Source organism: Talpa occidentalis, unplaced genomic scaffold (assembly GCF_014898055.3).
Source record: "Talpa occidentalis isolate TD23 unplaced genomic scaffold, MPIMG_talOcc4v2.1 talOcc4.2, whole genome shotgun sequence".
NCBI lineage: Eukaryota > Metazoa > Chordata > Mammalia > Eulipotyphla > Talpidae > Talpa > Talpa occidentalis.
The window spans coordinates 45,218,759-45,233,661 of record NW_023602073.1 but is presented as its reverse complement, the minus strand read 5'-3'; positions in this window follow the sequence as shown (position 1 = coordinate 45,233,661).

The window sequence follows — 14,903 nt, the reverse complement described above, 5'->3', positions numbered from 1 at the left end:
TGTAAGGAGCCTGGGTGGGGCCCTGCTGGGCTGTGGGGGCAGATCCCCCTGACAGCTCCCTCTCTCCTCCTGTAATGCTCACTCCAAGCTCACCTCCTTCAGAGTCAGGGAGCTCCAGCCTGGCAGCCCCTCTGTTTCCCAGGGGTCACTGCCTCCGTGGGCTTCAGTCACTTCAGAACAGAACTGGAGGGAGTCACACAGACTAGGAGGGAGTAGTCTTTGCCCTGCTGGCCTGGCCCAGGGTCAGAATTAGCCAGTTACTGAGCTGAGCCTTTGTCTACAGTCCAGGAAGGGAGGGAGAGATGGAGAAGGGTCTAGCTCAGCTCCTGGAGGGAGGTGTAATGTGGGAGTGGGTGAAATGATTGTTTTTCATTTCTGGGGTTCTCCCATCTCCCCAGGGTCACCCCCCATGTGCATCAGGGAGCAGATCTCAGATAAACCGAGGCTGGTTCCCCCACCTCCCTCCCTCCCTTCCTCACCGCTGTGCTCAGGATGACTGTCCTGGTCCCCACTGGAAGAGGAGGCAGAAAGAGAGTGTTGTTACCACATTAGCTACTGGGACTGGACATAGTGTTTTCTTTTTTTACTGTAAAAGTCCTATTATTTTTTGTCATTATAATGATGTGAAATAGAAAATTGTGGGGAAGGGAGAAAATGTTAACCCAAGCAAACAATAAAAGCAGGACAAAAAGGCAAAAATGAAAGAAAATAAACACTTTGCCTCAGGGCACCTGCTGTGGAGCTGCAGTAAGGAAGGGGCTCAGAGCTGAGGGGGCTGAGGCCTCAGTGTGGTCACATCCCCTGGAAACATCCAGAGTGAGGGTTGGCAAGGTGTGGGGGAAAGGAACCTTCATACACTATTGTGGGACCTGGTCCAGCCCCTATTGAAAACAGAGTGGAGTTTCCTCAAAATATTAAACATAGATCTGCCAGAGGCCCCAGCATCCACTCGTTGGGATTTATCCAAAGAATGCAAAAGCTCATTTCAAGGACTATGTGCCCTCTTGTGCTCACTGCAACAATATTTACAATAGCCAAATTATGGAATCAATCCATGTGCATAAAATAGATGATGGGAACTATTGTGGCCTGTACTTGAGATCTTGAACATGAGATCCAGAGTGAGGGGCGCCCACTACCTGCCCAGGCAGCCATATGTGATTAAGTTGAATTTAAAAATTCCTCCTGATGTTGCTCTTGTGATGGAGGGAGGTGAGGGAAGGTAGAAGGGAGGTGACGACAGAGGCTGGGCCCTGAGACTGCAGAAATTACCAGGTTCTGACCTCTGTGTTCAAACAGAATAAATCTTCACATAACAGCCCTTGAAATATCTGAAATCTTTGTGCTCTTAAGGAGGGTAAATGCCACCAATAGACATTGTTTTCAGTATGTGTTTGATGGAAATGTCCTAACAGTCATTACCAGAAACAAGAGTCCTCCCGAGCTTTTTGTGTAACTGTATTAATTTTTTAACTCAACCGACACATATTGGGGTGCCCTCCGCCAGGCACTGGGGCACAGAGTGAGCAGTCCCAGGACTCCATGTGTCTGTAACTCAGAGTCCAGCTGGAGACGGGCCCGGGGCTCACAGAGCGAGGGGCCCCTGACATGGGAGCTACTGGGCCTCCTCCCTGAGGGGGTGACAGGTGACCTGAGCCCCAGGGGGAGCAGGAGGTGATTGGGAGGTAACCCTGAGGAGACAGCGGTGAGGGTCCTGGGTGTTGGGCATGGGTTAGGAGCTGGAGCTACTGCAGCGGGTGCTGAGGGGTGTGGGCCTCTCTCTTGGCCTGGACTCCAGCCTGTACTCCCAGCACATGAGTGGAACCCACACAGAGACAACCCCCAGAACCTCAGTTTTCTCACCTGTGTGAGGTGAGGTTAGGGATGCGGTGAGGGTGGTGAGCTGATGCCTGTGAGGCTCAGCACAAGGCCTGGCACATTGTGGGTGCTCAGCCCCTGTCTGCTCTCCTGGCTGCAGGGAAAGGAGGTTTAGGAGAAAGTGGAGGTGATGCCAGGCCCTGTGAGCCCTCCCTGCCTGGTGTGGGGAGCAGAGAAGGCAGGTGAGGGTCCATGTTGAGAAAGTCCTGGGGAGCCATTGGGAGCAGAGACTGGAGAGGGTGAGAGTGTGCAGGGCAGGGAGGAGGCTCCTGTGGCCTGACCAGGGCATGTGTGTTCACCTTCACCCTGAGCATCTCCGCTGCCCTCCATTTCTTTTTATTTATTTATTTGTTTGTTTGTTTGTTTGTTTGTTTGTTTATACAAGCACTGGGTACAGTGAGAAGCACGGGAGGGTGAGAGAATTCACCAGAGCCAGAGCGGGGAGCAGAGCAGGCAGAAGGACCGAAGTACACTGCTGAGGGGAGCAGCGGGAGGCAGGAGAGGTCTGCGCGCCATGTGGGACCCTCCTCTGGTGGCCGGGCAGCAGCCAGGGATCGAACCAGCGCCACAGATGCCGCGGGCAGCTTCGCAACCCAGCGCTCAACCGCTGCGCCACCGGGGAGGCCCTGCCCTCCATTTCTTCCCCTTCCTCACCCACCTTGTGGGACAGTCATGACCTCGGGGCACCGACTGGAGCCTCCTGGCAGAGGTGACCTGCAGCGTCTGCCTGGAGACTGGGGCCCGGGGAGCTTCTGCCAGGCCTGTCACAGCCGAGTCACTCAGACCCACCAAGGGCCACGTGCTGTCCATGCTGCCAGGAGCCACCCAAGAGGGAACAGCAGCCCCAGTGGGTTTGTCTTCTGGTGGCAGATTGTCCTCTGGTGCCAGGGACCAGCCTCCGGAAATGTGTCTATGGAAACATGGACAAAACTGAGCCTTCCAAAACTAGTAACATGAGTGACATTTATTTGCCAGAGATTATTTGGTCGAAGGCCTCATGGATTCACCCCCATAGGAAGTGAAGGGTGTGTGGTGGGGCAAACCGAGCATTTGCAAACAATTTTTCGGGCTGTTTCTTGAGTCAGATGGAATTACTTCCACAGTGAAGCGGCATTTTGGTGATTAAGGGCATGATCATTAATTGCCTCCTGTACTGAGAATGCCGCCGCTTGAGTCAGCAAATTGGCCAGCTTGTTTTCACGAGCTAGAGGACCTGGTAATTTAGAATAACCACGAATATGGCCAACATACACCCTGGATGTCCTAGATTTTATCAAACCTTGTAGCTCCAATAGTTGTGGTGCAATGGTAGTTTTAGCATCAGTAATTACAGCAGTCTCAATATTAGGAAATAATTTGGTTACATATTGGGAATTAGTAAAAAGGTTAAATGGCTGATTTTGTAAAATTTTAAATACTGTGAGAACTGCAAATAATTCAGTTTTTTGGGCTGAGGTTTTAGTTTTCTGAATGGACACTGGTTTGTCATTGATAATGAAAGCAGCTCTACCATTGGAGGAAACATCCGTAAACACAAGCGCAGCAGGTTCTGGCAAAGGCACAGCCCTAACAATGGTTGGAAAAATAAAAGCCTGTTTCTTAAAGAAATGAAGCACAGGGTCAGGAGGCAAATGAAACTTTATTTCTCCAGAGAAAGATTGCAGGGCTATTTGCCAGTCATCACTTAAACTAAGCAAGTCATTAAGTTGGTTTTTTTTGTAAGGTCAAACAAGAACAGGAAATTCTCGGCCAAAGAGCTCGTCGCTCCTATGTCTTCCTTTAATAATTAATACAGCCACTTGGGAAGCATAGGAACAAACAACCTTCTTTGCTGTAACTGGTAAATGTAACCATTTTAATGGCCCCTTTTGCCATAAAACGTCAGTTGGCGTGTGCGGGGTGGCCAAAATTATGAACTCCCAAGGCTTAGTATAATTTAGCCTTAGCAGTTGTTGATTGTTGAGTGCATTATTGACCTTTTGTAAGGCTAGTGTAGCCTTAGGTGTTAATTGCCTAGGGGAGTTGGGATTAGAATTACCTTTTAGCACGTTAAACAGTGGGCGTAAATTAGCAGTGGTTAACCGCAAATGAGCTTTAATTTAATTTGTCTCCAAGTAGTTTTTGAAAATTATTTAATGTCTGTAAAGAATCTGTTTGTAGCTGCAGTTTTTGTGGTGACACAGTTAAAGAACGAACAATTTTCCCAAATAATTAACTGGCGGAGAAGTTTGAATTTTTTCTGGTGCTACCACAAGTCCATAACTTTGCAGCAAAGCTACCAGACAAGTCAAGGCCTGATTTAACAAGTTTACTTTAGTATTACTTATTAGAATGTCATTCATATAATGAACACAGTAAATGGACGGGTACTCATCCCTAAAAGATGACAAAACCATATTTACAAATTTTTGACATAGAGTTGGACTGTTTTTTATGCCCTGAGGGAGAACTTTCCATTCATACCATTGAAATGGCCTTTTCAAATTTACTCATGGGACACTAAATGCAAATCTTTTGCAGTCTAGGGGATGTAAAGGGATGGTGAAAAATCAATTTTGTAAATCAATAACAATAACATGTTCATCTTTAGGGATGGCCACAGGCGATGGCAGACATGGTTGTAATTATCCTATATCTTTCATAGTAACATTTATTGCTCTTAAATCCTGTAACAATTTTCATTTTTTTATTTTTTTAATTACAAATATAGGAGTATTCCAAGGGCTGGTAGTAGGGCGAATATGCCCTTTTATTAATTGTTTTTGAACCAAAGTTGTTACAGCCTGGTTTTTTTCTTCTATCAGGGGCCATTGTTCTACCCATACTGGATTATCATTTTTTCATACAATTGGGTCGGCTGTAACCTCTGCAATGACCCCATTTATAAATTTGATTTATATTTCAGGCCTCATCGTGGCTCTCTTTGAGCAACCTCAATGGGAAACACTCCTCCCTCCAATCTTTTTTCTAAACCTTGATTTGGGTTAAAACCCATTTGTAACATTTGAGTGGCAACCTTATTATTGGGACTAAACAGGAGCACTCCCATTTGAGAGAGAATGTCTCTTCCCCACAATGTCATAGGAAGAGATGGGACAACATAAGGTTAAAAAGTCCGGACACCTCTCCATCATTTTAATTTAAGATTTGAGAACTTTTTGCCACATTTTGAGTAGATCCCAATCTGACCAAAGTAGATGGCGTAGTCTTTGTGGGCCAGGCGTTAGGCCAATTATGCCCCGCTATACAAGTAACATCAGTACCAGTGTCTAACAATTTTTAAATTGCTTTTTCTTGAATTTTTATAACTTTGGTCGGTCTACTGTCTTTAATTTGTTGAACCCAAAAAGCCATGTCACTGGATTTAAAACTGGAATTACCTCGTGGCTTATTGGATGCAATTTTATTGTTAACCGACACCAAAGGCAGTAAAAGTAATTGAGCAATTTTTTGTTCTGGATGAATTTGTATAGTTTGTATAGGAGGCTCTAGTATAACTTTTATTTTATTAGTAAAATTAGAATTAATAACAATTGGTATTACTTTTATGCCTTGTAGAGACGCAGAACCTCAGCCAAAAACAAGCCCCATTGTTTTTGGCTGGGGTGGGGGCGGAGGGGCATACACACCCCTGTCACTATTATGGTGTAAGATTGATCAGAAGTTAATATTGCGGCGGAGGTGGCCCTGTGGATGAGATCAGAGATTGTTCGCCGCTCTGGTCGTTTAGATTTTCGATTATTTGAGGGGCCTGGGTCAGGCCCACTGTGTCGGCCCGACTGTGAAGCATTTTTTGAAAAAACAGTCAGAGTAGTGCCCGTAGTAAACTTTTTATTAGGTGGTAGTAATGTACCATTTTTATGATATTTAGACCGACAGTCCTTTATTTAATGAAATTCTTTATTACAACGCAGGCAAAGAGTTTTTGGAAGCATTACTTGAGAAGGAATCACATTGTTACTTGTTGTAAAAGGCTCGTCAGACTGTTGAGGCAAGGCTGGAGGCAGCACAGAGATTACTTTGGGCAATTTTTGCTATAATGCCCTGGTTGCCCGCAAGAAAAACAATTTTCAAAATTTTTGTTTATTTTTTTATCCTTTTGTTGATCAAGGGAGGCGAACCACTGGCTACTGGTCTGTCCCTTTAAGGCAGCCACAATGGCCACACCCTGAAGGTAGGAGGGTGTTACCTCTGAACAGGCTCGAACATATTTATTAAGATCACCTGTTTGTACAATGGGTCTTAACAATGCCTGACACGGTATGGTAGCATTTTTTTTTTTTTTTTTTATAGAGGCATGTTTTTATTTATTTATTTGTTTGTTTGTTTCGTTTATACATGCACTGGGTACAGTCAGAAGCGCAGGAGGGTGAGAGAATTCACCAGAGCCAGAGCGGGGAGCAGAGCAGGCAGAAGGACCGAAGTACACTGCTGAGGGGAGCAGCGGGCGGCAGGAGAGGTCTGCGCGCCATGTGGGACCCTCCTCCGGTGGCCGGGGAGCATATGGTAGCATTTTTAAAGGCCAACTGTTTAATTAAAATGTGAGCCGCCTCAGCATTAGGTATAGTTTTTTGGACAGCATCCATTAACCGTGACAAAAAAATCTTGATAAGATTCCTCAGGCCTTTGTTTGATGTTAGCAAGGCCAGAGGTTTTCATTTCACCAGCCGGCAACCCGCTCCATGCAGCAACTGCAACCTCACGCACAGGGAGGAAGGCCGGAGGTGGAATACGGATCTGCACATTGTTTTCACACCAACCATCTTGACCCAAAACCATTCCAAAAGGAATTTCATCATCTCTCATTTTCATTTCTCTATTATTATATATCTCTACCAGTCTCCATGCCTCCTCCTCATAATTTGCCTTCCACAACAAATAAGCTCCACCAGACAGACTAGATCTAGCTGTCATCTGCCAGTCAAGAGGCGTGAGAAAGTGACTGGCCACTGATTCTAGGAGCCGCAAGGAGATGTAGCCCCATTGAGGTTGTTCATGGTCATTATCAACATTGAGCACAGGAAAACACGGAAAGCTAAGATCACCTTTTTTTGCTGTTTGTCTCACTGCACCAGCAAAACCAGCTCTGGGTTATGAATTAAATCACTGGACATTTGTGACATTAACCTGGACACAGGCTGTGCGTTTTCAAAGGGATCTGATTGTATATTTGTAGAACAAGGCTTGAGATCAGTCTTAGCTCTAGCTAAATCACTGATATATCTTTTAACAACCTCAGCAAGTCTGGGCTGGAAATTGGATTAGATTTAGGAATAGATTCATGATTAGGAGCCGACTTCAGTAGAGAGGTCAACTTCGGCTCTAGAATCAAATTTTGACTTTTGAAAAACAATTTCATCATCCGAAGAATCCGAATCACTTTCTCTAATGCTGCCGCCCAATTTCTGTTTCACTTTCGGTTTTGCATCTCTCGCTTTGCCTCGCCTGGCTAAAGTGATCTATTTGTTCAGGCAATTGTTTTGTTAATACCGGGCTGTCAGCCCAGGACCCTTTGACGTCCTCCAAGGATAAAGAAACAGCAGGCGCAGGCAGCTGTAATTCTCTGAGTTTTATCTATTTTTTCCAATTCGGACTCTTGATCTAGCATATCCTGTAGCAGATCCCACAATGAAAAGGCATCTATGGGGACCTTCTCGGGTCCATGGACAGTATAATAGGTTGTCATTTCCTCTCCTACTCTGGCCCAAGTTCTTGCATCCAGAGTACCATCCCTTGGAAACCTAGGGCAACACATTTTAACAAAATTTAGGAAACTAGCCAATTGTGCATGAGAGGTCTTAAGGCCTCTCTCAGCAAGAGTATACTTAATTATATCAATAAAGCGTCCTCTTTCCCTAGGCTCAATATGGCCCATGGCTTCTCAACGATAAGACACCCACTCGCCTTATCACGTAATAAGACACCCACTAGCCTTATTACGGTTCTGAACTACTGCTCCCCAACCCTGCTTTCTCTACTGGGGGGTAGCGCCCTACCCTATGGAGCAGATCCTAGCCGTCCCCACACGGGAAAGAAATCTTACTTTTCAAGTACCTGCTTCGGGCGCCACTTGCCTGGGACCAGCTTCCCGCAAAATGTCGTGTCAGGATGAGACGGCCTAGGCGACACATTAGGGGCTGAGGGAAGGGGATTGAGGAGACACTAACACTGGATGAGGTGCAAGTCTCTTCTGCCGAGAGACTCAGCAGGTCTTTATTCATTTTTAGTAATCAGAAAAATTACATCATCATGTGCAAAGCAGAAACAATTAGTGTATTTTATTCCTATGGACTACTGGCTCCTACGGGTCTCAGCTAGATGGTAGCCTTCAAGGTTAATAGATAAAAAACCAAACCTAACACTAAAACTTATTTCAGTTAGACAATTACCTAAGACAGTGGATAGCCGCCAGTGCATCCCTATCAGCTAAAGCCTAAGCATCAAGACTATTCTATTCATATGGCCTTCAGCTGGAGACCAGCTGCTTCTCAGCTATCAGAACTTTTTCTACTTAGAAACTTCTTAACACAATCCTAAGAAACTTTCCTAAGAAACTTCTAAAAAAAGCAAACTTCTAAAAAAGCAAAAAAAAGGACTCACTATAATTGTGCTGGATTGGTTGTCAGGCATGTATAATAAATTGTCCTCCATTGTCAAGTGGGCCAAATTGTTTAATAACTAATTTCTAAATAGATAATTTTCCATGCCATTTACTTACAGTCTGCTGATACATATATTTTATTGCCTAATGTACTTTCTGATAAATTTTTCTCCTTTTACGACCAAGAACAAAAACCAAAGGGATGTTAAAGCTTCAACCCCACAGTGTGAGGCACAAGGAATCTTTGGCCCCACAGTGTGAGGCCCTTTTTCTTAGCTGCTTGCCAGTGTCTTATCTGGCTAGGGTATTAAGGCCCCCTGCACTCTGGGGGAAAATTGGCCAGTGGTCATTTTCTAGTAGCCACATTAAATGAGGATCCCTGCAACCTGGTGTACGCAGTGGGGTGTGATCAGGTTTGCTGAGGCTGCTTCAGCAGCAAGGTTTGACACAAGCCACGGGGAGAGAGGCCCATGGTGTGCCAGGCCCCATGCTCAGCATGCAGCCTGTGGGCATCCCTGAGCTCTGGCAGCGTTGACCTGGGCTGTGCTGTGGCAGGTGGGAGACTGGCCTGGTAGGCTGTGATAGAGGGGGTGCCTATTCTGGATGCTCAGGTGAAAGTCTGGCCCTGCTGAAGCCCACTCCCACTGTGATCCCTGATGCCATGGGGAGAGGGGACCTTACTGTGGGTAGCCTGTGGGCCCATCAGATGGACTCTGTATGACAGCAGCCTGCACTCCAGGGTAAGCCTACCTGACCTCAGGCATCTGGACACACTGGCAGGTATTTCATTTATGAATACAGTGCCAGAATTGTAAATGGACCAATCAGATTTGAGCTCTCACAGGTGCCATTCAGGGTTTCTGAGACCATCCAAGGCTCTAAATGGACCAATCTGATTAGAGTTCAGCTGGCACCAACCAAACAGCCAACTCACTCTCAGACTTATGGAGGTGCCACGTGCTGTCCATGCTGCCAGAAGCCACCCCACAGGGAACAGCAGCCCCTCTGGGTCCTGGTCAGTTTGTGTTCTGGCCCCAGCACTGGAGCCCAGGAGAGAGAAACCAGCACAGGAATGGGGTTTTGTGAGCAGCACAGGAAAAGGTATTTTTCTATTTCTGGAGGACCAGGAGGGTGTGGTTTACAGTGATCCTAACCATTACAGTCACCCAGTGCTGCAGAAGGAGAAGGTTCCGGGTCTTATAAGGTAAAGTCTTTTACTATCATTCTGAATTTGTGGCAAATCTTTGGTGACTTGCTCCATTATGGATTAATCCATACTGTTCTAGAAAGATAAAGTTCTGCATTTTTCCCTGTATCCGAAATATTTTTATTTTTTATATTTATTTCCTTGTGTCATTGTTTATTTTTGCACAGTATTTGATTTCTCCCCTCAGGTGTAGTTCTCATGGGTCTCCCCCATCCTGGCACCTGTGATCCATCACCACAGAGCATTGTGCTCCTCCCTCCCTGTGTGACTCCTACCCCTTCCCTGCTCTGTCATATGCATCGGATCTACATCAGCTTGTGAGGTTTATCTTTTTCCTGACCTTTGTTCATTTCTCTATACTCTCCCTATAAGTGAAACCATTGGACGTTTATCTTTTTCCTTCTGACTAGTTTCACTTAGCATAATCCCTTCCAGCTCCTTCCATGTTGCTGCAAATGATGAAAGTTTGTGTTTTTTGATCTCTGAGTAGTATTCCGTTGTGTCTATACCACATTTTCCTGACCTACTCATCTGTGCAAATCAAAACCACAATGAGATACCAACTCACACCTATGAGAAGGGCCCATATTAAAAACAAACAAACAAGCAGAAACAACACATGCTGGTGAGGTTGCTGTGGGAATGGAACCTCTTCCACTGCAGGTATGACTGCAAACTGGTCTGACCAGTCAGTTCTAGAAATGATGCCAGATCTTCAGTCTCCCTCATCCTGTTTCCTCGCTTGTCAGGGTGGAGGGTCTGTTCATCGGAGGCCGCTCGCAGGTGCCAGCAGGAGGGTCTCTCAGTTTGGGGACCCTCTGACCCTGGGATGGGGTGTTTAGGGACCACCAAATTACTGAACTTTCTTTCCCTCAGGCAGAAAGGGGTGCAGTTTGCAGTCTCATATGTGTCCTCAATATGCTCACATGACTTATTAACCTTCATACTTGTGATAAAACTGACTAGAGTAGTTAAAACACTTATAATGTTATAAGTTGGCACTATTGAGAGCAGAGTCAGGATTCAAACTCAGTTTTCCTTCATTTGAGATCATGTTCTTTGCTGCATCATGTTCTACAGCTTTTCACAGTGATCTGACAAAAACAACAAAAATCTGGTTGAGTTTAGGAGCCTACAGAAAAAAAAAAAATTACCTTAATAGGTTCACCCAATGGCAGTCACTCCAAGCATGTTTCTGCCCCTTCTCCCTCCATTTCTTCTTCCAGAGGCCACGTCCTATGACTGGGAGCAACACCAGGAAAATCTGGGAGCAGTTTCAGCGGCAGGAACAAGCACCAGGACCCCAAGGTGAAACCCCTGGTGAGCTAAAGAGTGTGAGTCACGCCTGGGCCATAACCTGAGGAGGGGCGTCTCCTCCCCCTGAGTGATGCACCCTTGGGAGCTGGTTGGCACCTCCCTCCCCACTCTGTGGAAGGTTCCTGGTGCTGGGATCCCCACAGGCCCAGGAGAGAGGAGCCTCCTGAAACACGAGTGTCCCTGAGGGTCATTCTCAGAGTCTACAGGGAGATAACCTGTAGGTCTTGAGAAAAAGCCATCATGACTACCTCTGTGGATTTTAATTATATATAAAAAAACTTCTGTAAGATTAGAGAATATAAGTTTGCCACGTCACTGATCTCCGTCTCTACTTGAAATCTTCTCCAGTATTCTCCAACCATAAGATGTGGAATTTCTACCTAGTAAAAGAACAAAGAAATACTTGACAATAACCAGGTCTAGGCCATTTTCTAAGTATAAGTGAGATCAAGGTCAAACGAGGAGAATTAATAAGAGAAAACTTAAATTTGAGTTTTATGGGGATTATAAATCTAGTGAACAAAGTACTTCTCCATGTGCCCAAGGAAGTGTGTTGTCATTTACTGGACAACCTTGATGCCAAAAACTGGCCTCTGTTAACCTCAGCCAACAAAAGGGAACAGAGGTTGAGGAGAAGGAAAGTAGATTAATTTGTCTATAAACTGAGGAGGGCAGCAGACTCGAGTCTGAAATACCACTGTCCTGCTCTTTGGCAGAGGGCAGGGGTATTTATGCAAAGTAGTAAAAAATAGGGGGAGATGGGGCAGCCCACGACCCCTGATGCAGCAGTCTTGTTGAGGAAGAAAGATGACCACGATTAGTCATCTGGAGCTCGCCCTGTGCTGATGCAAGGAAAAAGCTGATGGACTAACAATCCCACCAGAAGGTTGGGGGATACGGGCAGGTGGATGTTATGGTTATGGGCCCCTGGGGTGGATGGGATTATGTGTACATCCCAGGAGATGAAAATCAAGGCATGACCAATGGGCCTTGGTGGCCCAAAGCAGCCTTGTGTGAGGTTCTCTGCAGCCAGGCAGAGGAGATGGATCCAAAAGCCAACTCAGACAAGGCAAAAGCTGGTGCTAAGGTTGGGAAGTCCTGAATGGTTAAGTAGCTGAAAGGACATGAAAAGGCAGGACAGGTCACAGTGCAGGTTTTCTGATCCCATGCAGACCGGGTAAAGGAGGAGTCAGAGTCCTCAGTGGTTTTTTGCAGGTCTTTTATTGGGGTTCACCAGGCATATGGCAGGCAGGGGTGCTGGCTGGGGGGCTGGGAAGCTGGCAGGCCTCCCAGCCCCCAGCAAGTCTTCACTCTATCTGGGCTCTCTGGCGTTGGTTCTGCTGCTTCTCGGCTTCTCTTTCGGCTTCGGCTTCTACTGCTGCTACTGGCGTCGCCGTGACGCCGCCCTTCAAAGCACAGTCTTAGCTCAGCTGAATCACATCTACCTATGCCCACACCCTATTCCAGGTGCCCGCCATCAGGCATGCATTCAGGACAAGGATCCATCATCTATCCTGATGGCAGAAGGGCAGAAAAGCCTGACATTTTCTTTACCCTACAGGACACTAAAATCACCTGTCGGTAACACCCTGTTCTTTTGAATAAGGGGAAGGAGATGATGAACCATGCTTGGGGGATGGGGCATGAATGTGGCTTGTGGTGGAGGTCACAGCCAAAGAACTGTGGCCCGAGAGAGGTGGCATGTGGAGCTTGTATCCTCAGATCCCCGACCCATGTGCATGTGCAAAGGGTTGGCCTGAGTGCAGGGTCTGCATGTTACACTGGTGGCTATGAAGGCGGAGTGTTGGAGTGTGTAATTCAACCACCCCATACCGGATAGGTTCATCACTGGTTCAAGCAGACCTGTTGGTGTCTTCATGTTCTCCGCTATTCTCTGCTGCACTCCTCCACATGCTGCCGCACTCCGCCGCACCGCTCCATATTCCACACTGCTCCATATTCCGCACTGCTCCATACTCCACACAGCTCCATACTACACTCCACACCACACCACTCTACACCACACCATCCTCTGCTGCCCTGGCCTTATATGCCCAGTCTCTTGACCCAGGTATATCCCATCTATACACGCCCACACGCTACTCCAGGTGCCTGCCATCAGGCATGCATTCAGCACCGCAGGGATCCATCATCCATCCTAATGGTGGGAGGGCAGAAAAGCCTGATACTTTTTTTACCTTACCCTATAATCCACCTGTAGGGTAAGGTAAACAGTGTTAGGCTTTTCTGCCCTCCCGCCATTAGGATGGATGACGGAACCCTGAGGTCCTGAATGTATGCCTGATGGCAGGCACCTGGAGTAGGGTGTGGGCATCGGTAGATGGATTCACCTGGGCTAAGACTGGGCTTTTAAGGGCAGCATCATGGGGACGCCAGTAGAAGCCGAGAGAGAAGCAAGAGAAGCAGAAGCCAAGAGAAGGCTGGAGAGCCCAGAGTGAAGATCTGCTGAGGGCTGGGAGGCCTGCCAGCCTACCGGCCCCCCAGCGCCCCTACCTGCCGTGTACCTGGTAATCTAAATAAAAAACCTGCAAAAGCCACTGAGGACTCTTGACTCCTCCTTTACCCGGTCTGCTGGATCATAGAAAACCTGCTCCATGTCCTGTCCTGCCTCTACAATTGGCGTAAGTCAGAAAGATGATCCATGCAGACGGGTATTGGAGCCCTCCGAAGACCTGGAGGGACTAAGGAGTAACAGACTGTTTGCCTGTGATGACGCTGGAGGAGTCATGGTGCCACAGAAGGTAGACAAGGTCTGGGAGCTGCGGAATGAGACCTCATGTGGAGGAGATGCCCCAGTGCTGCAGGGGGCATTGTTGCCCCAGCCAGATAGGATACTGACAGGCAACTAAGAGAAAAGGCCTCACACCATGGGGCTGAAGATCTGGCATCCCTTTGCTTTTTGTTCTTGGTCATAGGGAGAGAAAAATTTATCAGAAAGTATATTAGGCAATAAATTATATGTGTCAGCATACTGTAAGTAAATGGCACAGAAAATTATCTGTTTAGAAATTAGTTGTTGGGCTGTTTGGCCCACTTGACAATGGGAGATGGTTTGTTGAACATGCCTGACAAGCATTACAATACAATAATTATAGTAGGTCCTTCTTTTTCCTTCTCTTGAAGTTTCTTGGGAAAGTTTTTAAATGAAGCTATTTGAGTTAAGGAGTTTCTAGGTAGAAAAAGTTCTGATAGCTGAGTAGCAGAAGGTCCCCAGCTGAAGGCCATGCGAATAAGAGGAGTCTTTTCTTGCTTGGGCTTTTGTTGATAGGGACGTACTGGCGGCTATCCACTGTCTTAGATTATTGTTTAGCTGAAACAATGAGTTCTAGTGTAAGGCTTAGTTTTTTATTAACCTTAAAGGTTGCCTTCTTACTGAGAGCACGTAGTGGCCAAAAGCCCATGGAAAAAGAGATGCACTGATTGTTTCTGCTTAGTTTCTATGCACATGATAATGTCATCTCACTGCTTGCAAAAAATATACAAATAAAGAACCTGCTGAGTCTCTCGGCAGAAGATACTAGCACCTCACGAAGTGTCAGTGTCTCCTCATTCTACCTCGTCCCCTTCTCCTCAGCCCTTTCGTTTTCGCCGACGCCGTCTCATCCTTTCAGGAACCCCTGACATGACATTTTGCCGGAGGCTGGTCCCCGGCACCCGAGAGGACCAGCCAGTGACCCCTGAGGCAGCAAGAATCATCGGAAGAGAGGACCGCGACTCGGAGCTCACCAGTGCTGATGCAGGGAGAGGCTAATGGACTTGGACTGATGGACTGATGAAACTGGACTGACAATCCCGCCAGAAGGCGGAAGAACTTTGGCAAATTAAGTTTTTGGGACCCTGGGGGAGGTGCTATTGTTTGTACACCCCAGGAGATGGGAA